The sequence below is a fragment of the Triturus cristatus genome, chromosome 8 (assembly GCF_964204655.1).
Source record: "Triturus cristatus chromosome 8, aTriCri1.1, whole genome shotgun sequence".
Classification (NCBI taxonomy): domain Eukaryota; kingdom Metazoa; phylum Chordata; class Amphibia; order Caudata; family Salamandridae; genus Triturus; species Triturus cristatus.
In genome coordinates, this window is record NC_140591.1 from 1458576990 (window position 1) to 1458601409 (window position 24420).

General features: G+C 44.7%; 1 long non-coding RNA gene across 1 annotated transcript in view; it reads left to right on the forward strand.

The window, feature by feature from the left end:
• Positions 1-2136: 2136 nt before the first annotated feature.
• Positions 2137-24420, forward strand: part of LOC146805928 (uncharacterized) — a 109337-nt gene continuing 87053 nt past the window's right edge. The window contains exon 1 of the long non-coding RNA XR_014967526.1: positions 2137-2221. This is a non-coding gene — a long non-coding RNA (uncharacterized LOC146805928). The remainder of the gene's footprint in view (positions 2222-24420) is intronic.

The window sequence follows — 24420 nt, forward strand, 5'->3', positions numbered from 1 at the left end:
TATCTCCTAAACATGGTAAAATTGGCTTATACTCAATTGACACATTTAATGTATTTATATGTCCCCAGTAGGGTGGTAGTGCATGTACCCAGGGCCTGTAAAATAAATGCTGCTAGTGGGGTTGCGTCACTTATTGTGCCACCAACTTAAGTAGCTTTTTAAACGTGTCTCAGGCTTGCAATTCCAGCCTGTTTGTGCAGTTTTAAACTGCCATTTCGACCTGGAAAAATAAACCTTTTGTCCGGTTCAAACCGTCCTTTTTAATCTATAAATGTCATCCCTAGGGTAGGCTCTGAACAGCCCAGAAGGCAGGGAGCAGTATATTTAAAAAGCTGGACATGGGCACGGCCTCCTTGATGATGATGCAGGACCTTGCATTGCATCCTTGCAGCTCCTCAGAACAGAGGCGAGACAGGGCATCTTCACACCAGGCCCTCGTATCGCCTTAGTTGCACGATGCATCCTTGATGCAGGGCCTTTCAACCTTCCGCAACAAGGGCTTAAATTAATCTTGTTCAGTGATCCTAACTGGCTCCCTGTAGCTGGTCTGCACTCCATCGTGGTCAGTCTGAACTTGTGATTTTGTCGCGGTCCAGCGTGATCATATAACCAGAGTTGGCACTTTGTGCACTATTTTTACTTAAATGTTTAAAATGACATATCTCCTGTTCTACTGATTGGATTTTTGTCGTTTTGATCAGAAATACATTTTACTCTATTTTTCTAAATTGGTGTGGGGTTTTCTTGTGCTGTGTTTTCACTATATTACTGTTTGAAGTGCTGCATAAATACTTTACACATTGCCCCTATGTTAATCCTGACTGCTCTGTGCCACACAGCCAGAGGGTTGAGCAGAGGTTCATTTGGGGTTTGCTTGTGACGTCACCCTAACAAGAATTGAGGTTGCTGCTATAGTAGGGTTTCACCCCCCCTCAACCAGTAACCCACCATTTAACACCCATGCAGCCCTCTGTCCTCCTAAAAGTCGTAAATTGCGTACCCCAAGTTAGCAAAGAGTAATCGAAGTTATTTACAGTGCAGGAAGTGCTGCAATAAAAAGAAAGCCATTGCAGCATCTTGTACCCGACAGCGCAGTAGGTGAGCGGGTGCATGGCCACCAAGCACAGCCGTCAGCCACCAAAGGCAGGTGAGCTGAGGCTTATGCTTCCTGCACCTGCTTGTTTTCTGTGCATCGCTGCCAGGCTGTGGATGTTGCATGTGAGTGGGTGTGTAGTGGGACACCCTATCGGGTGATTATCTGCGCTTTAGGATTCCTGATTGATTGATTGAGTAGATCGCCAAGGGATCTTTTTGCTGGCCCGCAGCATCACATGTTTCTCTTTCAGAACTTATTTCCGTTAACAATATAGTAACACAATACAGCACTAAATATTTTAGCCTTTGTTTGGCTCTCCAACAACTTCGCCTCTGTTTGTCTCTCCAACAACTGCCACGACGTTGCTATAAATAGTCAAACACACTTGTAGTCAGGGCCTGTGGCTCCTGCTTTCTGCACTCGAAGACAGACTCGACAAAGGCTTCACCAGGAGGACGTCCGCCGGCGAAGAGTGCATAACACAGGTCCCTCGTGAAAGGAGATTAGAAGTGTCTGTAGTGCTTTAGGAAACGCCTTTTGTTGATTGCAGTGGCAACGTGCAGGTAAACAAACTTCCTAGAACGCCAAACAATGAAAGCGAAAGCCTACAACACCAGTACAATGTCATGTTTCTTGCAGACATGAACAACAGGAAATGCAGAAAGGCTGATTTAACGCACCAACGCTAAATTTGTCTAGTTGTACAATCCAAGTACAACAAATGAAACATCTAACACAGAATCTTCCAAGGTATATTTGAGAGACATGGTTCATTGGCCACATCACCAGCCATTTCCCAATAAAAACTTTCAAACGAACGAGGGTGGCAAACTCTAATAATGGTATGAGTTCTGAAACAATCCGGTATTCGATCCTCTGTCCCAGCTGGGCACCGTGCCACCCGTCCTCCCATCCCCCCTCCAGTGCCCTCCCTGCGAGAATTGGGACTCAGAGAGCGAATGCTTATCTCACAGACAGTATTTGCCGTCCCTTCTGAGAACACACCCCCTACAAGTGAGCACCTTCTTGCCAGCTCTTCCCTCACTTAAATCTGTGCTCGCCAAAGGCTTCAGAGTGTTTTTGTCTCAGGTGGTCATGACGCGGACACAAGAACATTTTCAACAGGTATGTTGGGCTTTGACAGCAGCACTTGTCTTCTATTATTGACTCATTTTTAGGTCTCGTGAGCCAAAGGCTCGAAGAGACATTTTATATGTGGGTTTTTAGGTCTCGCCTGACCCAGCGCATGCGCTGGTCTGGCGAGACTTATTGAGAGGGCTCCAAAAAGTGCTACCAGGTCAGCCTAGAGCTACAGTGCATGTGCGCGGGCGCGCGCGCCGCGCTTTACCGCGCTTTACCGCGATTACTTTCACTTTCGCGGCCGCTTTGATGTTTGATCGCGATCACTTTCACTTTCGCGGCTGCACGGCCGCTTGGCATAGCCAATAGGTCTCGCTTTTGGGACCTTATAAGTATTTAGTTATGCAACTGTTGCATGGCAAAACACTTATAAGGTCCCAAAGGCGGGACCTATTGGCTATGCCAATGCTTGTTCAAAGTGCTACCCAGTCTTTTGGCTGGCCTAAACCTTGAGTGCACGAGATCACATGCACGTGCACAGCTGCTCCTCTGCTCATTGCATTCCCCCCTCCCTTCTCACCCAGCCCTTTGATGCTCTGCTCGCATCTCCCTCCTCCCTGGGCGTGAAGGGAGCCAGAGCCATCCTGCTTGATTAATGGCTTTTTTTTAGAGTGAACATGACTACAAATCACAGGTTTGTGTGAAATGACAATGAAACACGTGCGCGTTGTGAGCCACAAAACGTTGCCAGACTACCTGGAAAAAAACCTTTCATGGATATCAGTCCCAAAATGAGCATCTTTTCTACGACATCAAAGCGAATGGGTCACACCGGAGCGCATAAAACCAGCTGGTAACTTCAGTGCTCCTTCATTTACAACGGATGCCCATCACGCAGCCGCCGGGCTTGTCTTGTTGTCCTCGCGTCCGTGCATCGTGCGCTCTGGTTGTGAGTTTACAGATAGACATTGGGCCACTGGTGGCACTGAGAAACCTAAACATGGACTCCTTTGCATTTATAATCTTCTTGATTCGCGGGTCCGAGCGAAGACCATGTCTTTGAGCGCCAGTGGCTGGAAACACTGGGAACTAGGTTTAGGATTGGCACCCTTTTAAAAGCTCATTACTACAGTTCAGTAACACGCGCCTCGGTCTCGTTAACGCAGTTCACACGTGTTGTGTTCCATTACATCTCGGTCGTTTAAAGAATATTTTTACCACAATTTAGAAGATATCGTCGCTGTTTACTAAAAGTTGTAGCTGCCTCCGAGACGGTATTCACGGGCGCTGCCTCTGGTGGCGCAGTGGAGAGAGGGTACAGGATAAAGTAAGGTGATCGTTCCATCGCCCCTTCCTGTGTCTCCTGTAGCGCAGTGAACAAGGGACGGTCACCGGCGTGGTCAGGGCCGTGTCTCGCTCAGTTAGATTACGGGGGATGGGAGTTTAAGATTTTCCAACAATCACGCGGGCGTATATAATGTTAAAATTCTTCACGGTACAATAATACCCCAGCAAATGATTCAGGATGTAATGGCCAATTTAAGAGCATTAAATGCTGTTAACAATCAATTTGCAGGGCATTATTGAGCCATAGTTTACAAACGTCTAATTACAGAGCCCATACGATATTTAGCTCACCTCGAGGAAGTGTTAGTGCTTGCCGGCCAATAGCTGCATTAAAAAGATAATCGCCTTGTAATTATTTTTTTCCCCACTCAGATTCCGTATAGATTTTAGGCTACTAATTTGCCACCAGCATTGCTTCTAATTGTTTTTTTTTTTTTATCCAAGTCGGGCACAGGTAATTAAGAGAGATGGGAAACATAGGAGAGAAGGGCTCCACATGTGCCTGGCAAACCCTTTCCAGAAAGTTCTGTCCCGTAGCTGTGAAAGTAAAGTCAAGCTGGTCGCGCGCAGACCTCCAGCATGCAGCTCCCACTACCCCATGGCACAGCCAAATGTTTCAGCAGCGCATTTCTTATGCACAGAAGTAGTGAACAGCTGCAAAAACATCTTTTGAAAAAAAGTGACTTAAAACCCTAACCTCGACCACTGATCTCGAGTACATGAAGTGTAAGAGTTTAGGTCAGGAGCGCGAGGCAACACCAGCACACAATGAGGCTGCGTTACAACTATCCTTTTGTAGTAGAGTCCAGGGTCTTCACACAAAAGTCCGAAGCCCCTCGGGTAGAAGCTGCGTTCCACAGGGGGTATGTTCTTTTAGGGCTCAGCTCGCCCTCTAACTGTTTACATCGCTTAGTTTCCACTTCACGCACGAACACCAACATTCCATCAAATCATTCACTCTCAGCATTCCAGATATACAAGGAAGGGGGACACAGGATGCTACTCGCCTCCTTTTCACACAAAGGACAAAACAAAGAACAGTCAGTCCCTTTCACAAACAGTATAGGGACAATCATTCACAACCAGTGAATCTCCAAACAGCAACATGTAAACACCAACACCCACACAAACACACAAGAATAATAAATCCCCCACAACTCATAAAAAAAAAGGAAAAACAAAAAAACCCACAACTACACTGACTACCCTCGCACAACGGTCAAAGATCTGCAAGTCTTGCAACCTCTTGCAATGCAATAGGTCTCGCATGTACGAGAGTTTGAGCTATTGGCATTGTAAATGACAATGCCTTTTATTTATGTGTTGATTTTTAAAACATAAATAAAAAGGCATTTAACAATGCCCATAGCTTAAACTCTTCCAAATGCGAGACCTATTGCATTGCAAATGCTTGTTTAGATCTGCTAGAGGCAGCTTTATTTGTCTCAGTCGTGCAATCTGTACAGGGAATTGAACACGCCCCCCCTTTGCTATTGGATGTTGTTAGTGTCATTCATCTGCTATTGGGTCATCCGTTGCTTAATTATAACTAAGCTTTGACATTGCAGTAAGACACACGGCCATTTTAATGGTACAGCTGTGAAATGAGCCCACCTTTAGGCAGACATTCTCTTTTTATTTCCTCTCAGTTTTGAACTATTTATTTTAAGGAAAACAGGAACACCAATAGGGTATTCCTGTACCCAGAATATATGGTAGCAGAGGCATCAAAGATTAGGAAGTGGCATTCTGATTTCTCACGGGAGCGTGCCCTAAGAAATGGGCAAGGGCTGCATGACTCAAAATGACCGCATACAGTGCATGTGGATGCGGAGGATCATTCATTTCACAAAGGAGAAATATCACCACTTCTACTTGGCAAAATAAATGGGGCAATGAATCAGGCATGTGACATTCCTGCATGATTTGTAATTCCAGATTTGGCTAGAAGCACCAGGGGATCTGGAACTAGACCAAACTCACAACGAGGGCACAAGCCTCGCCCTTGAGCACCTGCCCAGATGTTTACCTAATTTGAAGATGTTCCAGGCAATCAAATGCTCACTTGTCCCAAGCACCAGGCTGGATACTGTCCAGGCTCCTCTTTGCCTCTCAGTGTCTTCTGATCTTTGGTGCACCGTTGCCTTTGCCTTGTTTGGATCATTTTTTTATGCGTTTGTAATTATACCGCTTTAAATTAATAAAAAAGGTGCTAATTCGGTTAATCGCAAATCATGAAAACAGCCATGGCCCAAATTTCATTACAGGCTCTGTCGAGAACCTTATTTGAGTTGGGAATTCCCATTATCAGTTCTACTCAAAATGACCGCATTTGATAATGATTATGCAGAGTTCACCAGTTGGTAAAACTTTGCATTAGACATGGCTTTCCAGTCTCAGCCACCCGCTTTTACCATCTTCACCCTTTTATCCGGTTATATGTCTTTGTACTGAAGGAGGCCAAATTAAAATTGAAAAAAATTGGAACTTGAATGATGGGCATATTAAGTCTCTGAGACAAAAGCTGAGTAAAAGATGGCCCTTAAGGCTTACAAAAACCTAGTTCTCACTGCACAGAAAAAACTATTACACTGATAAAATCCGTAACGATTGCAATGCTACCTAGGAAATGTTCTCAATAGTCAGGTCACTGCCTGCTCGCAGTGATCCTACAATAGAGAATTCCCAGAAGCTTCACGGTAGACTATCGCACTATTCTGCATACAAGATTAACTCCATCTGCAACTTCTTTGCTAATTATAGTTCTGCTTCATCAAATGAATCAGTGTCCTTGCCCCAACCAGATCCTGGACATCCTTTACTATGTAATTTTGATCTGTCATCTTTTGAAGATGTGGTAGAACTTTGAACTTGTCCGTTTCTCCTTTGGACCCTTGTCCTCCATCTATTAGGCGCAGTAATCCCTCTTTCATATTGTTGTCCCTTTTGACTATTTGCAACAAATTAATTTCTTCGGCTATAGTACTGGATGTTAAGAAGAAGTGCTTTTGATCCTTCTCTTAAAGATACAAATTACCAATCAATCTACCTTGAGTAACTAGACCCCATTTCTCTTTTCTTGGAGCCCAATAGTATCTTGGACACCACTCAATCTATTTTTCAGCTGTCTCATAGTACTAAATCCACCCTAGTTTCGGTTGTTATTGGTCTTTAGTTACAAACAGATCTAGGCCAATCTGCTGTATTAGCACTGCTAGATTTATTGGCAGCATTTGATACCATCCCCCATGATCATCTGTTGCTTCGAGTCAAGAAATTTGGTGCCCAGGATCAGGCCATGGACTGTATCAAATCCTATTTGTCAGACAGAGCTCAGGAAGTTTAATCGGCACCCAATGATTTAGGATTCAAGATCTCATCCATGGAGTTCCCAAGGGATTCTCATTGAGTCCCACCATTTTTTATTTTTATATGCAATCTCTGGCCCAGGTTATTCGTTATTTTGTTTTAAAATGTATTTGCTATGCTGATGTCACCTACATTCTGATTTCTCTTGAATGCAATATTCATGATCCGTCATGGCACAGTGGATGGCCAATAGACAACTCAAAGACAAAAGTTCTTCTTGCGTCCTGTCGCAGCTCACCTACGGCATTGCCCGAGGACTTTTGGCCTACTCAACTGGGCTATGTTCCGGTACTGGTTGCAACAGTCTCAAATAGTGGCTTTCATTTTGATTCAGACTTATCTCCTACTGCGCAGATTAACACATTATGTTCTACCTACCTTCTTTTTCTGAGACTTCTGAGTACTATCCTTCTTTCTCTTCCCCCCATGTACACTCCCCTTGGTTATCCAGGTGACTATACTTAATCGTCCAGACTATTGCAGATCTCTGATCTTAGGGTCTTCTATTTGTTATGTTATGTTAAAGGACTTTTATATAGCGCAGATTCACCAACTGGTCTCTTCGCGCTTTGGAGAGGAAGATAGCGTCCTAGTACCGTGCAATAACATAAGAAAAAGTGAGGTGTTATTCTAATGACTCTCTAAACAGGGTAGTTTTAAGAAGTTTCCTGAATTTCAAAAGAACGGGCTCCTTGCGCAGGTGTTCCGGCAGGTTATTCCAGAGATTTGGAAGAAGAGTCGAACAAGCCCTGCCCCCCTTGGAGGTGAGTTTAAACCGAGGGGGGACTAAAAAACCCACCTCCGAGGACCGCAGAATACGTCTCGGGGTATATATTTGAAAGCGCTCCTTAATGTATGCAGGGGCCTGGCCGTATAGGGCTTAATGAGTGATGCAGAGGCCTTTGAAGATGGCTCTTTGCTTCATCGGCAGCCAGTGCAGTTTGGTAAGGAGGTCAGAGGCATGCGCCCTTCTGGGCATGCCAAAAATCAGACGTTGAAGCAACAACTACAGAGCATCCAAAGTTCAGCTGCCCGCCTTGCACTTCAGCGTCGGCGACACTTCTCGGCATCATATGCTTTGAAAACCTCGCATTGGTTGTCCATGGCCCAGCGGATCATTTTTAAGGCGTGCTGCATGGTATTCAGAGTCTTGGTGGCCTTTACCTACAGCAAAAGTTCCCCTGCTCTTTCGGCACTCTCATAGGGTGGGAGAATGTGGCTATAATGTCGGATTATGCGCTGACAAGTCAGAGAAACGATAGCAGCTTCTGCCTTTTAGGAAAGGCGTAAAAAGTTGGCCTTTTCTCCTGTTACCTCTGTTTAGTTTTTTTGTTTACTTCTGCCTTCTAGAGTACCTAATTGTCCTGTTTCTTCTGCTTTCTAATGCTATTTTTTTTGTTAGTGCCCAGATACCTTATAGGTAATAGTATGCTTTATAAGTATATTTTACATTACATTCCACACTGGCTATTTTTAGCTCCAAGCAAATAGGACTGCACTGTAAGCTGCAGAGAGAATCAGAGGAGTTCTCTATTCGGTTAATATAAGTCGTATTCTTTTTGGAACTTGCAAGCTGCAAACATAAGTGAAGCACTTCAGGCTTGACCTACACTCTACATTTTAAAATACATTTTATTTCTTATTTGCTTTGAATTTCTTACCTTCATTATTCATTAAAAAGACTTCAATGCCGTTTTGATAGCTCAAAGTAAGAGGATACAACGAAGCCACAAATTAATATTTTCCTTCTGTTCTTCCCAAAAGTAATTTCAAGTGCTGATATTTCTCATCCCTTTCCTAAGAATGTTTGAGACTGAAGGTTCATTTAAATACTCATTTTTGGTCGAAGCTACTAAACAGCACACGCGCTGTGTGTTGCAAGACATATTGTAAGCTTGCCAAGATTATACAGGGGTTTGAAGTCACCCATTGCTTATCATTGGTTGGCTTTCTTTTCAATCTCATTTGCGTGCTTCTTATTTGTGTCCCAAATTGTCAATCTTGTGTTTGTCCCATCCATGGCACCTAGCCACTTTACCATTTCTTTTGATTGGCTAGCTTCTATGTTTGCTTTTCAAGCAGTACTTTTTTCTTTAGGGACAAGCATTCCACGGTAGTGCATGTGTTTTCCACCTGTCTTCCTTGTATACTTCTCTCCCCCTGCAGCCCATATTTCTGTCTGTTGCCTGTGTGCTTCTCACCGTCCCCTCCATGTTGTGCTTTCCCTCGTGTAGTTCCCTCATCGCTTTCTCTCCCTCTTCTTCAATGTAGCCCTCCCATCCATTGCTTCTCCTACCCACACCCATTGCCATTCCATTTTGCTTCTCCTTTTTCTCTCTTGTCTTTTGCTTCTCCTCCCCACCAATACCTTCCATGTTGCTTCCTCGCACTCCTTCCCTCCTATTCTTTTGTTCATTGCTTCCCCTCCCCACAGACGCCCTCTGTTTTGCTTCACCTCCCGCCCCTCCTATCTCGCTTGTTGCTTTTCCTCTCTATTCCCTCTCTTTGGGGCATATTATCAAGCACAGCGTTAAAATTATCGCCGCTTTAGCGGCAGAAAACTGCCGATAATGGGCTTGATAATATGCCCTTGAGAATTCCAATAAAAGCCCATGTTGACACCAGAACATGGGCTTCTTTTGGAATTCTCAAGGGCATATTATCAAGCCCTCTATCGCCGCTTTAGCGGCAGTTTTCTGCCGCTAAAGCGGCGATAATTTTAACGCCATTTCTTGATAATATGCTCCTTTGTGTCGCTTCTCTCTACCCGCACACATTGGGCCCGATTCACAGAACTAACTTAAGACAAAATCCTAAACTTACTACTTTTGGTATTCACAGAAATTAGGATTTTGTTTTAAGTTTGTCTTAAGACAAACTTAAGACAGACTTAAGATAGACTTAAGTTAGGATTTTGTCTTAAGTTTGTCTTAAGTCTGTCTTAAGTCTGTCTTAAGTCTGTCTTAAGTTTGTCTTAAGACAAACTTAAGACAAAATCCTAACTTCTGTGAATACCAAAAGTAGTAAGTTTAGGATTTTGTCTTAAGTTAGTTCTGTGAATCGGCCCCTCCTTCTCTTTTGCCCGCTGCGTCTCATCCCCACCTCCGTCCATCATGGTGCTTCCATGCCCTGTGGGTTGCTTTCCGTCACCTGTGCCTTCTTGTCTTCTATGTTGATTTCCCACCAGCCCAGGCCCTTTGTGTTATTTCCGTGCACCACTGCCCTCTGTGGTGATTCATCACCCACCAGCACTACAAAATAAAATGCTTTTACACTTCTCCTCATTTTTTGTATTTACAGATCCAAATTGCTAAATAAAAAAAAAACACTTACATAATTTTGTAGGCGCTCGTATGCGTGATGCGCATGCCTACAAAGTGAGGCGAATGTTGCAGCAAAGCATCTTTTTTTAGCTTTTTTTTTATCCATGTTGCACAGCAAGGCTAGCAGCCACTGACAAAGCCAGTAGGTCCCAAACGTGAGACCCATGGGTTTTGCAAAAGCTTTTTTGTGATTGGCTCTATAACATGTTTAAGGCAACAAGGAAATGTTTCTTTGGCATTTAAGTGTTGAAAATTAGGCACAGGAGGATTGTTTATCGAAAGTTAATACTGAATAGCTTTTACTTCCTCTACATTAAAAAGTCAAGGTACTTTACTTTTCCCCATTAATCAGAACGCAAAGTTCAAACACTTCCCAATTTGCTCCTTATGAATACGAGGACTTGCTTGCAAATGATGCAGATAAGAAGATACCACCAGCACTTCTTATTTGTGAATGAGGGAGCTGGTGAAATTATGGCAAGAAAGTGTCCCCTGCATTGGTTTTATAGGCGTGTAGCCCTGCCCTGCTAGCCTGACCGCATATGTACCTAGAGTACGGACTTTCATTTTGACCCTGGCATAACTTTACTCCAGCATGGGCACAGAGGCCTAGGCTTGTCCTTGAATGAGCAATGTCCAGAACCTGTTCTGTGAACTTAAGGGGTGCGGATCAAGCATGCCTGTCCTAGTTGGCAGTGGACTCCTGTCCTTGCCCTGGATGTAAGCATGAAGCGGTGATGGAAGTGTACCGTGTTTTCAGATTCTTTAGTGTGATCAGATTATGTTGAATTTTCCTGGTCTAGCACAAGTGCAACTTTTGGGCATTGGGTCTCGGTCTCCTGGACTGCACAGTGAAGAGGAATGACGATTTGGTGAGTTGGGCCACCAGCTTGCCCAAGCAGGCTTCTTCAGCTTTGTGGCCCTGTGCTGTGAACAGGAAATCAGCTTTTTTGGAGTCTCTACTTCTGCCTGAGCCCAGGAAATGACTTCTCCATAAGACATGGCAGGCACTGTCCTTTCCCTTCACGAGCCCAAGGAGCAGCAGGTGCAGTCCAACACTGGTGCAGCCTCTTCTTTGCTGGTTCCATGGTCAGCAGGGCAGTTCTTAATTTGTCCTCTTCTACAGTCAAGCAAAATCTGAGTTCTGGATGCCAGGGATGCCCCTTATATGTCCAGACAGTGCCCTCTGAGGAGGTTGTGGTTACTAGCCAATGGGCTACCAGGTTCCCTTTCGTCTGATAACTTCCTGTAGAGTGTGACATCTAGATATCCCAGAGTGCTCTATTCTGCTCACTCCCAAGATGTCTGCACCCCTCTCTTGGTGTGTGGAGCTGTGTTGCCCACTGTGGAGGCATGGCTACCTGTGGGCGTCATGCCCATGGAAATAAGGGTGTCCACAGCACCAGCCTGTCTACTCAAACTGAGGCAATCAAAAACAGGGGGAGGTAGAGGTTTCAGCTAGGTTCACCCTCCTTACTCAGTATACACACAAAAAGACAGGATTACCTAGTTATGGTAAAGAGACTTACGCTCATATGGAGCAGAAAAGTTTGCTGACTAGAAAGAAGGGATTTTCTTTCTAGGGTCCCCTCACTCACCAGGGTTTCCCCTTGGTGACATGCTTCATCATAGGGGTCCTTTGAATCTGCTACGGATTGAGGCGTGCTGCGACTTACGAAGTTACATAGGAGCACTTATGTGAAATAAATGTGTGGTGCAGTGATGTGGAGTGGGGAAAATAGATCAAAAATACCAAACTAGTGGGCGAATATTTTAATCTTGCTCGTAGTTGGTATATTTAAATGGTGCCTAAAGCCGTGGAGCATGGAGGCATCGGGCAACCCCCGTTCTATTACAGGGCCACTAACATTTTTGTTCCTATTACCATTACAGAGTGTGACGAGCCCCTCAACCCCTTCAGACAATGGGGCAGATTTGAGCCTTATAAAAAGTATGTTTTTTTTACCCAAACTAAAGACCAGCCCCTCTCTAGTGTCTTCACCATTTCTCTTCAAAAGTGGATTCCACTTTGAAGCTTGACTTTTGGGGCAACAACCCGTGAGGCGTCATGGCAGCAGGTGGTAACACGTCCTCCAGCAGCAGGCCTCTATTATTACCTGTCCTGAACATGCTTGACATGGCCCCCGTGGCAAGCAGAAAGCTGTGTAATGGCCAGCCTCAGCAAATGTTCACTGGAAAACTGGGCAAAAGAGTGCAACTTTCTAAAAGTTGCATGTGGCAACAAGTTACATTAATTCTGACTTGAGCATCAAGTCAGGCTTAATGTAACAAGTTGTTTGATACCTTGAAGTACCAACTTTCTTCGTCCCATTCAGAGGTTAGCACAGCTGAGGGGTAACTGTGTACCTCTGTACTTGTGAATGGGGGTACCAGTCTTTCTCACAGCAAAAACGATAATTGTGAGTTTTTACTGCCAGAACATGTCAAACACAAGTTCCACTTTTTAATATGCTGCACCCTGTCTTAGGACACGATTGGCCGCTGTAGGGTGACTTACACTCATTAAAAAGGGAGTTTGAGCTTTGCCTTTGATTAAAATTGCTAAGTCGAGTTAGCAGCTTTAAGCTGCCCTTCCTGTCTGCAGTGGCAGACTGGGAGTCACGTTTAGCTGGTCCCCGTCAGGGTGGCATAAGAAGTGCTGCAGTCCCTGAACGGACACCCTAACTAACAACCACTTAGTACCAGGGCTGGGCAGGCTGTAGCGGGCTTTGGGCTTTTTCCCGGTAGGCTAGAATGTTGGGGTCAGTTTTGCAGTGGTGGGGGCTGCTTTTGTTACCGAGGGCTGCTTTTGGAGTGGTGCTGCAATATATCGCCCCCCAGAAACAAAAGCAGCAATGCATTGCAGTTGCACAACTCCCCTACGCCCACTCCGACACAATTGCCAGGGCTGCTTTGGGTTCCCAGTCTGGCCCTGCTTGGTACAGCTGGTACCATATGCTAGGGACTTCTAAGTAAGTTAGCTTATGACAATTGGGTATAGGCCAATCAAACATACGACTTAATACAACTTAATATTGAGATGCGTGGCTAGCTGGAGGCACTGCATAAACCATTCAAGAAGTCTGATATTTCCATTGCTGTGATTTAATGAGAGGAAAGATCCAAGGTGAGGACAGCTGCACAGTCTCCTTTCCCAAGACAAGTCAAAGCATTTCTTCCTCCACTTCTGTTTAAGGAAGATTCATGAGAGAGGGATCTCATTCCATACTCTAATAACAGTATTACATGAGGAAGGTAAAGTCCATGGTGTGCTAAACTCATGTAGACCGATCTTTTTAATTAAAGCAGATGCAAAGGTTATTGCCTGGGTTTTAGCTGTGGATCAATAATTCTGACTGGTAAATATTATTAGTGTTTACAGTGGCAATGTAACCCGCCCTGAGCTTACTTCTGACAACCTTGGGGATGTTGACTTCTGGTCCTGATGTGAGTTGTCAGTCCCCAACATCATCTATTCTGAAAGTAACCATAGTCTTTCTGCAAAATCTTCTTGCCTTGCTAGTGGCAGGCCTTATCCCTGCCTGGTTTTGTCAACTGTGGGCCTGCCCTCGCTGACCATCCATGTACAATATCCAGAAGCCCATCGTAAGTGTTAACCTGTGCCCCTGTTACTCATTGGCTTAGAGGTCTCTTGACCATGCTTCCAAGCATCCCAGAACAGATCACTGGCTTTCTGCAGATTCTTGAAGCTCTTTCATTGCTGGCAGGGGTGGTGCAATGAGAGAAAACTATTTAATGGGGTGCATTTCAACAGAGGGATGCTGGAAGGAAAGCTACAGCATAGATGGTGTTCTAGTTCCTGGCCTAAAAGAAGATTTTTCATTAAGAGGTATTCTGGGACTGGCACCAATGTAACCTATGATGCTTAAATCGATGAGACCATAGTTGCCATTTCCACAAATTTAGTTCACACATCACAGCAACCACCTTCTATGCATGTTTATGAAAACAATTGTATGCTCAAATTATAGGTTTTTGAGAAGGTTAGAAGCAGATACATGTCTTGCTTTTGTAAGAAAGGTAGAGGGCTGCCCACAAATAGGAAAACGCCGCGCAGGAGATGCATTTTGCTGATAGGTATTTGGGGGATTCATATATAGAAATAGTTTTTGGTTTAGAGAGGTAATCTGTGCACTTTACATCCACCACAGCACAGTTTCCTGGATCTCGGTAACAGTCCATTTTTGGCATTTATTTGGGAATCAAAATTGAGCAAACCTAACAGTGACAGCATCAGACTGCTGTGGAAGCTGGAAAGGATGGCGTGGGAGTAAATAGGGGAACAACTCAGAGACAAAGTTTGAACTAGGGTGTGAAGGCAGCCCATCAAACCAATACGGCAGGAACTAAAATTGCAGTAATGGAGGCCAGTGAAAAGTATACTGGGAGAATGTAGGCTCAGTGATGGCAAGGCTCCTTGAAGAGGTATCTTTTGGGCACCTGTTTGAATTGCAAGAGAGATGTGGTAATTGTGAGGCAGGAAGCAATAGTGTTCCATGACCCCATATGGGTTCAGGGGACCCCTGGCCCGATGACTCTGTGATCCACAATCTGTTCATTTTTCTTTTCTCGATAATCCCATTTAGACTCTGAACTCAGCATGTAAGGAGATTTCTTTGACAACAGGAAGAAAATTGCACAAGTGAGGGACAGAAAGGGCTGGGCATGGCAAGAGGCACCAATAACACAACTCACTGCCAGGTATGGTGGCTGCTTTTTTGCACTGGTGCCGCTCTCACGGCCTAGACGTAAGCGGGGGAAGGGAAAATCATGCACTGTGTTTGCTCAGGGGTGCACCAGTCTCATAGTCCTTCGGATCCTGCCAGAGCCCAGTATGCTGCCACCCCACTAAAGCCCTGTTTCTATGCTTTGTGGAGGTCTCCAGTCTCAAACGGGGGGGCTGCAAGCATTCACAAAGGATTTTTCATTCTTGGATTTCAGAGACCGTCAGTGTTTCCAGTAGGTATGATGGGGCGACTGCCATGCTAGCATTGTAGGTGATACAGCAATATGATGAAGTCATGTATGTTGGAGACATATTCTGGTGGTGGATATCTGAGCAGAGGGAGGGTTTTGAGATGCCCAGGAATTGATAGTCTCATAGAGGAGAGTTAGTTGTTACCAAGGCCTTCAAGATGGGCCTGGCATGTCTTAAGTATTTATATGTTTTTAGTAATTTGTAAAGTGGAAAAAGTCAATGCAGGGTTTCTTCTGTGTGCTAACAAGCCAGTTGAAGCTAAACAGGTGGGACGTGGGGTTATCACGCTTCTAAGCCTTAAAGCACAAGACGGCCATAAATGTCCATGTTCTGGGAGAAATTTTCTGGGTAGAGTTAGGGACACCCCTAAATGAGGGTGGCCTAAGAATGTGGGTCCTTTGTTGACAAAACCCTGAGCCCTCATTGTGCTTCTGTTGCCCATATCACTAAAAGAGCACAGCAGTGTGAACCCAAACACACAGAGGGGCTTTAAATCTACTCACTACATACTACCTGCTATTAGAACATTGGAATGTGGAGCACTCCATTGTAGACAATGGAGTGCTCCGTGCTTCTACGGGCCGGTAAAGGCCCGCAGAGCAACATTCCAATGTTTGACAAAAACCTCTCGAAGCTCGAGGGAATTTAAATCCCCTCGAGCTTTGAGAAGCCTTTGTTTAATTTATTAGAACATTCTGCCCTCTAGTGGCAGAATGTTCTAATAGCCTTATAGCCCTTCGTAGCAGGGCTACCGCTATTAAAGTCCCGCTGCTTTTGTTAAAGTCTCTCGCCTTCGGCTCGGGCCTTTAACGCTGCAGCGGGCCTTTAATAGCCGGTATAGCCCGCTACGGCGGGCTATAAGGCTATATTCTATTTTGCGCCATTCAGCTGAGGACTGTTGTGAGCGAGTGAATGAATGAGTAAGTGGGAATCTGTAGAGAAGGAGGCAATTGTGAGTGAGACAGCATTAACATAGTAGCTGAGTATAGGGGTGAATGAGTGATTGCATGAGTGCAGAATGTCTGTGTGACGTTGGGATTTGTGCATCAGGATCACAGAGCACACCTGTATGTGGAACCACACAGCAACAATTTTCTCCTCTAACCCCCCACCATCACAACAACATCTTCACCTTTAGGACTCATTGTGCTCAACTTTAGCGGTGTAATAAAAACCACTGTGCTAGTCAAACATTTTATTATAGTGTCTGGTTCTGTGCACCGAACACTTTTATAAACCGGTCACAAGTTTCCCAAATAAGCACGTTGTTAGCATCAGTTCCAAATCAAATATAGATAGCATACAAACAGATCACCTTGACATCTGGCCCGTTTTTCTGAGTCCAATGGTCGAACATGACAAATGTAATATTTTACTTAAGGTTAAAAAATTGTTGCTCATCTAAGATTACCCTATCAGTGAAATCACGTGACTGCTGATTGGCTGAAAAAGTGCAGAGTATGTAAATCTCTGTCCAGGTTTAGAACATTTTTATCTGTTCTGCTGTTTATTTAAACTATGGACTTGATTATGGGTTCAGAGCTGGATTTCCAATCTCAGTTCAAACAGGTGCTTTTTCAGACATTCAAGCTATGGGCAATGGTACTCTAAGTATTTTCTATTTTTCCAGGGGTAGTAATTACAGCATGCAGCAACTATCACACCTTTGCAGGTTTTCTCTGACAAATTTCGACTGGTCAAACATGTCAAACTTAATCAAGTTCATAGTTTAAATAAACAGCAGAACAGATACAAAATTTCAAAACCTGGACAGAGATTTACATACTCAGCACTTTTTTCAGCCAATCAGCAGTCATGTGACCTTGCCGCTGGGGTAATCCTAGATCACCAACAATTTTTAACCTTGAGTGAAATATTACTTTTGACATGTTCGACTATTGCACTCAGAAAAATGAGCCAGATGTCGGGGTGATATTTTTGTATGCTTGCTACGTATGTTTGATTTGGAACCGCTGCATGCAACATGCTTATTTGGGGAACTTGTGACCGGTATATATAAATGTGCTGTGCAGAGAACCAGACATAATAATAAAATGTTAGATTGACTCAGTGGTTTTTATTACACTGCTAAAGTTGAGCACAATGAGTACTATTAGTATTTTTATATGTATTTATATAATCACACAAGGTTGCCCCCACAGAAGAAGCCACACATGGTGAGTTAACGTCCTTTTATTGCAGATAGCAGCAACCGGAGCATACCACCATGACTTGTGTCAAATGCCAACATTTTCACCAGACACGTTTCGGACAGCTGTATGTCCTTGTTCACAGGCTATATGGCAAAAGGGAAACAACAGGCTTTGTATGGAGCACATCGTAAAATACACACCAAGTCCCGCCCCCATGGCCGTCGGCACAACTGCCTCCTGGTACTTTGGTCCACCTCAATTAAAACCACAGTGGGTGCTGTTGTTGAAATCGTCCAAAGTTCCTTACCCAAGTGGGTGTATCAAGTTTGGCATGCTCGCTTCTGCTGCTTGTATACTCCGCAATAATGACCTCCTCATTCTTTCTAATGCTCGAGGTTGCGAGCGCTCCAGATCCGCCCTGTATCGGCAGCGGGTCTTCTCCGCGGCCGGACTAGCTGCAAAAGGTAATCACACAAGGTTGCCCCCACAGAAGAAGCCACACTTGGGGAGTTAACGTCCTTTTATCGTAGATAGCAGCAATCGCAGCATACCACCATGACTCGTGTCAAATGCCAACATTTTTACCAGACACGTTTCGGACAGCTGTATGTCCTTGTTCACTGGCTATATGGCAAAAGGGAAACAACAGGCTTCATGTGGAGCATATCGTTAAATACACACCAAGTCCCGCCCCCATGGGCGTCGGCACAACTGCCTCCTGGTACTTGTGGTCCACCTCAATTAAAACCACAGTGGGTGCTGTTGTTGAAATCATCCAAAGTTCCTTACCCAAGTGGGTGAATCAAGTTTGGCATGCCCGCCTCTGCTGCGTGTATACTCCGCAATAATGACCTCCTCATTCTTTTGAACGCTCGAGCTTGCGAGCGCTCCAGATCCGCCCTGTATCGGAAGCGGGGCTTCTCTGCGGCCGGACTAGCCGCAAAACGTAATCACACAAGGTTGCCCTCACAGAAGAAGCCACACATGGGTAGTTAAACATATATGTATGTCTACAAGTTTTTGCCCTGCAATGAGGACGCACTCCGCAACAGATGATCTTACAAATCTTTTATTGCAAAACCAGCATTTCATCCTGATTTGAAGCTGCTTCTATCTGTTCTCTACTTGTGGCAGACCCCATGTATTTCCTCTCTGAGGTGGTGCATGTATCGGGCAGTGAGCTACCCCAGGTACTATGCATGTCCTTAGGCTTTCAACGCATCGATAAGCACAATATGAGATGATAGGAGGTATAATAATTTATATTAGCCCCTACGGCATATTCTGCGTAGAATGTGATATATAATAATATTATATTATTATATATTACATATTTTAATCAATTATTTCACAGTACACACACATATATATATATATTTACATATATAAATACACACAGCTCACAGCGCTCAGACCACCACCACTGATACGGCAGTCCATGGGACCTCCACACTCTTAATAAGGCCCTTAGACTTGTTCTGTATATTCCCTCTTCTGTTTTGTGTTTTTTTAATGTATGTCATTTGTATCTTGAAAAAATTGAAATAAAAATGCCTTCCCTTGTTCTTGCTACTTTTATTTTTTTCTGTTTTAGGTCTTGCCTAGTTTCAGCTTTAGCTTTTTACCAGTCTTATGCTTTTTAAACAATTCATAATAAGAGTGAATATATACTCATAAAGAGGCTTCCGGTCAGGCCTCTTAATCCACAGGTCTGGTCAAGCGTCATTCCCATTTTACTTCTGCCCACCACAGCATACAGCACTGGGTAATTGGTCAGCCAACTTCACATATTAGCTCTCGCCACAGTTAGTGACGGCATTTTGCTTGTGTATATCTGCCTAAAAAGTAGTCCAGGTCAGGCCACCAGTGGTCAGCCAATCTCTGCTTTCCTTTCTGCTTTCATTTAATAAATCAAAAAGTAGGCTTGCTAAAGCTAGAAATAAACAATGCTTGTTTTCCCATGACATTTATAGTGCATTTTAGAAATCTAATTTGGAAAAGGTGTCTTGAAGGTATGCAAAGCAGATTCTCTTTTAATATATTTTTGTACTTTAATATATCTATAATCTTTGCACACTTTTTTGCATCCACTATCTTTTTTTTAAGATAAAAATAAATATTTAGAAGGAAGTGCCCCATCAATTGTCACAGCTCTTTTATATACGAGCATTTACTATTCTAATTCCACACGCACCTTGATACTAAAGTAGTTTATGCAGCAAAGTAAATAGAACTGCATTTTTAGTGTTTTTGATACACTTACTTGAAAGTTCCAAAACACATACATGGAGAAGTCAATAAAGCACCATGGGAACTCCTTGCAGAGAGAGTGTTTGTCTGCTTTTGTCAGGGTTTACCAACCTTGTGAATATGTTACTGACACTGTGAGGATGGGTCCTGTGCCCACAATAGGTGTCTTAATACACACTCACACCCCCCCACACACATGCATGCTTAGTAACAGCTTCACACACACACACACGTGGGCACAGACACACACACATACCCACACTAGTGCATACCGATTAACTGCAAAGCTGCCTTATTTTTGTTTCCCAGAGAACGTTGGCCCTCTGTATTTCCTTACATAGTTTTAGGGGTATGGCTACCATCGGTGCAGCAGGCGCAGTGGCACCGAGGCACAGAGCCCTGGGGGCCCATTGAACCTTGCCAATGCTGTATTTTCCTGTCCCAACAGTAGTTAAAGGAGCCCTTTTCCTTGCTTGCACCACGGCCCGTGGCATTCTTGCTTCTCCTCTGGTACTCTCCGAGCTATATCCTGTTACTTAAAAGAGAATCATCATTATCTCCTGGTCAGTCAGCTTTGCATCCTGCACCTGGATGCCAGCCTGTGTGCAGAGCGCTCAGGCACGTTTGTTTTCTTTATTACATCTCTTGATCAAAGCTATAGCACAACAAGCTGTTTCCCTCCTAGCAATTAGTTGAGCATTGATGCTGACTCTGCAGCACAGCTGCAACAAACTTTGATTGAAGCATAATTCTTCGTAATCCCTCTGATTATGTTCCCTGTTCTCGTGGCTCCCTCTTTCATCATCTAATGACTGTCTTCCATATCACCTAAAACGGTGCTTTAGGGGACCATCATCTCTTTTAATTAAACTCTGCAGAGGAGTTTGGAGGCGCAGACTAGACTTTGTTTTGGCATTGGCTCCCATTTGGGTTCATGCTCACAGACACATGCAGTATGCAGAGACAGAGGTAGGGGGCGCACCTGCACAGGAATTATTCAAACACATGCAGTCTCCTGCAGTGCTGCCAGAGACGTTTTGAGGCATAGGCAAAGTGGGTTCTGGCCAGGCTGATAGAGTCCGCTCTGTTCTGCAGAGTCTTGCCCTCATGGTCTTGAATAATTCTAAAACAGATGTTTTAAAAAACCATTTTCCTTTAATTAATGTTTATTGTGGGTGATGTGTGAGAGTCCATTACAGACATTTTCCAAATAAATGTGTTTATTTTTTATGTGACGTCCATCACATATGACAAATGGGAGGGCCTCACAGAGATTATTTGCAGTAAATGAATGAACTGCTGCAGTGTTACAATATTGAAAACACACATCACTATCTCTGAACATGAGATGCAAATACATTATATAATTTGGACGATTGATTGCATCTGTGCAATGTCAGTGACCTGGGAAATAAAAGAGCTGAATATTTGAACCAAAATTCAAACCTGTTCTGAACACGGGTCCCCAAAATAGGTCTGGCCCAGGGCCCCAAACATCCTTAAGATGTCCTGGAGTGCTTCAGAGGGGTCAGACCCTACCATGATGAACTGTTTTCTCCCTTCATGGAAGCCACATTTTCCTTTTATTTACTGTATTAGGAGAGTGGCAGGATGTTACTGACTCACGCTACTGAAACATGCAGGGATCTGCGGGCAACAACATTCATCCCCAAGGCCTGCAGACATTGTGTAAGTGCCATCTTTCTAATGCTGGGAAATCTAGTATTGTTAAGTGCCGAATGGTAGCACTTGTTATGTACAGCACTCTGAAGAAGCGGAGTGAGGAGGCATGTAAAATGTTAAGCACCAACCTGGCCTGAAGTTATTGGGGGTCACACACTGTAGATTTCCTGGGCCGCTACAAGAAACTGAGGGCCTCATTTATGAGAAGTGTTGCATCGCTGCCACAAAGCAGCGATGCAACATTTCTCAGTGCGCCCTCCTTGCAAAACCATGGGTGCACCATATTTACAGTACAGCGCATCATGTTGCAAGGAGTTACAGATATGTCAGTATTACTGCGTATCTGTAGGCGCAAAAGTGGTGCATTGCTGGGGTGTATCTGAAAACCAATGCAACTCCAGCAATGTGTCCTTTCACATGTGCATGCCCCAGGTGAAAGGGCCTGCATCACCCTTACGCCTGCCATGAGCCAGGCATAAGGTTTTGACGCAATGGTGTCCTAGACGTGGTGCACTGAAATCTTATAGATTTCAATGCGCCACTTCTACGAGGCTTTGATGCCGGGGAACGCCCACCCTGCATACATTATACCTGAAGCAGGCATAATGTAGTGCAAGGGTTTACGAAGTGATGCATCTGCGTAGATGCATTATTTCCTAAATATGACACAATGTTGGGCATTATTTACGCCGCAGCAGTGTCACAAAAAGTGGCGGAACGGCGGCGTAAATGTGACGCAAGAGCTCATAAAGAAGACCCTGACTTTTTCAGTGAAAAGGAAACCTGGTGGTGTCCCTCACTCCTCCCCACTGAGTCCTACTCAGATGGGTAGGAATGTTAGAAGTCAGAAAATCTCTTATCTGCAGGTGATAAAATAGAACCCTATCTTGATGCCCAAATTCAGAAATCACACATAAATGTTGATATTTATACCCTATGATTATTTATTATGCAGTATTGTGCTACACTAAGGTGCCGATTCCGATCCTGTAAATCCCAGGTACAAATGGTCGTATGGAGCGTTTTCTCTGTACGACTCGTACCCGGGAATTCCACCGTACAAACCAGCACGTACGATTCGTACAGAAATACCATTTCCGTACGAATCGTAAAAAACACCGTACGGCTAACAAATACATACAATTCCGATCCTGGACAGCACGTACGCGACGTCCGCACGGAGTCAGGCAGCGTTTTACGGACCAGCAAGTACGATTCGTACCCACAGCACTCCGCACGGCTCTATTTTTACGGGAGCCAAAAAGTGCCGGAAAAGCTAAGTACGCCGCGATGCACGAGGAAAAGGGGGCCCGGTACGCGCCGTACATGCCATCACCCACATTGTACGTGTCATCATGTACGGTGCGTACCCCAACATTGCATATGTACAGACTGTACCCCCAGAGCCCCCGTATGTACGGCGCGTACCCCCCACCCCCCGTATGTACAGCGCGTACATACGGGGCTGGGGGTACGGCGCGTACATACGGGGGGGGCTGGGGGTACGGCACGTACATACGGGGCTGGGGGTATGGCACGTACATACGGGGGGCTGGGGGTACAGTGCATACATATGGGGGGCTGGGGGTACGGTGCGTACATACGGGGGTGGGGGTACGCGCCGTACATACGGGGGGTGGGGGGTACGGTGCGGATGTACGCGGGAGGGGTGGGAGGCTGGGGGGGGGCGTACGACTCGTACCCCGGGCACAAGTGTACCCGGGGTAGGGGTTGTGCAAAGTTCGCTCCGTACGGGACGTTTTCCATACGCTTGTGTATTCGGGACGCCGGTACGGATCGGACTTGTGCGCTCGGACTTCAGTTTTACGACTCGTACGTAAAACTGTCCGGGGACGTCTCGTAGACTTTTCCCGAGGTCATTCGTATGTATTTTTCACGTACGAATCGTACTTCGCCGTTTGTACGGGACTTGTACGATTCGTACGTAAAAAAATACGGATACGAGTCGGACGGTAAATTTTTTTAACGGATCGGAATCGGCACCTAAATGTGAATAAAAATGATTTTAAATATTATAAACTCAGGAAGCAGTAAACACACTAAGGAAAAGCTTCAATAATCCTCAGTAATATTTCATCACACATCCCTATCAATTAGTTGGATCGCTACCTAATAACTAACTTGTCTAACAGTGTAGTTGTATTAGTTTGTGTGTGCCTAGTCTTGTAAAGCTCCCTGCCTACTTAAACTCACCAACACACCTGAAGACGGAGCTCTGTTTTTTAGCATCCATCGAGCAACTTGTTCATGTGCCTAACCTTATGCATTAGAGAGTGAGGAGGAGTCAGTTCATACTCAATTCCTGATTTGCTGAATAGGACTGTATACTCAAATTCAAATTATAAGAACCACATAAAAGCCTTCTGGTATGTCTCCTCAAGACAGATCTTGCAAGGTCATCGCTGCTCATAGCCGCTACAGCACCCACTCCCAACCACCAGGTTACCAAACCTAAAATGGTGGCTCGGAGAGGGCGTACACTGCCCTTATACTTGGGCTAAGAATTCGTAGCACAAATCACAAAATGGAGGAACGGTGGGATACCCCCCCGCCCCTCCCACACCGCCCGGGGGGAGACCTCCCTTCGGTCGGCTGTCCCCCCAAACCCTCCTCATTAAAAAGAATCAGAGAACAGAAATTGTCCTTTCTTTGGTCTGGTAATTTGAGCCTCCGAACGCTTGACTATCGAGCACTTATTTTAATTGTGTTGACAATTTGGGTTGCTCTTGTCGGGAAAAAAATCAGGCCTGCTTTCTAGGCCTTATGGTTCAGTGATGCATTCTAATGTATTTAATGGCCATACAGTGAATATGTTAAGATACAGCAACACCTGGGTTGTATGAATCATTTTTAAAGAACACGTAAAAAGCCATACTCGTAGGGTCACATGCATGTTGAAGGTAAGCACTGACAGAAGGGCGGCTCATCCATAGGGGGCGCTAGGACACTACCCCATCAACATAAAATCTGCTGTCTGCTCCACACTACCTGCTGGACGTTACAGCTGCTAGAAGTAAACAATCTCTCAAACCTTTGTTTATAGGTAATATTTGTAATGTGATGGGCAGTTGGAGAGGGAGCAGCTGCTAACTGTTTTAC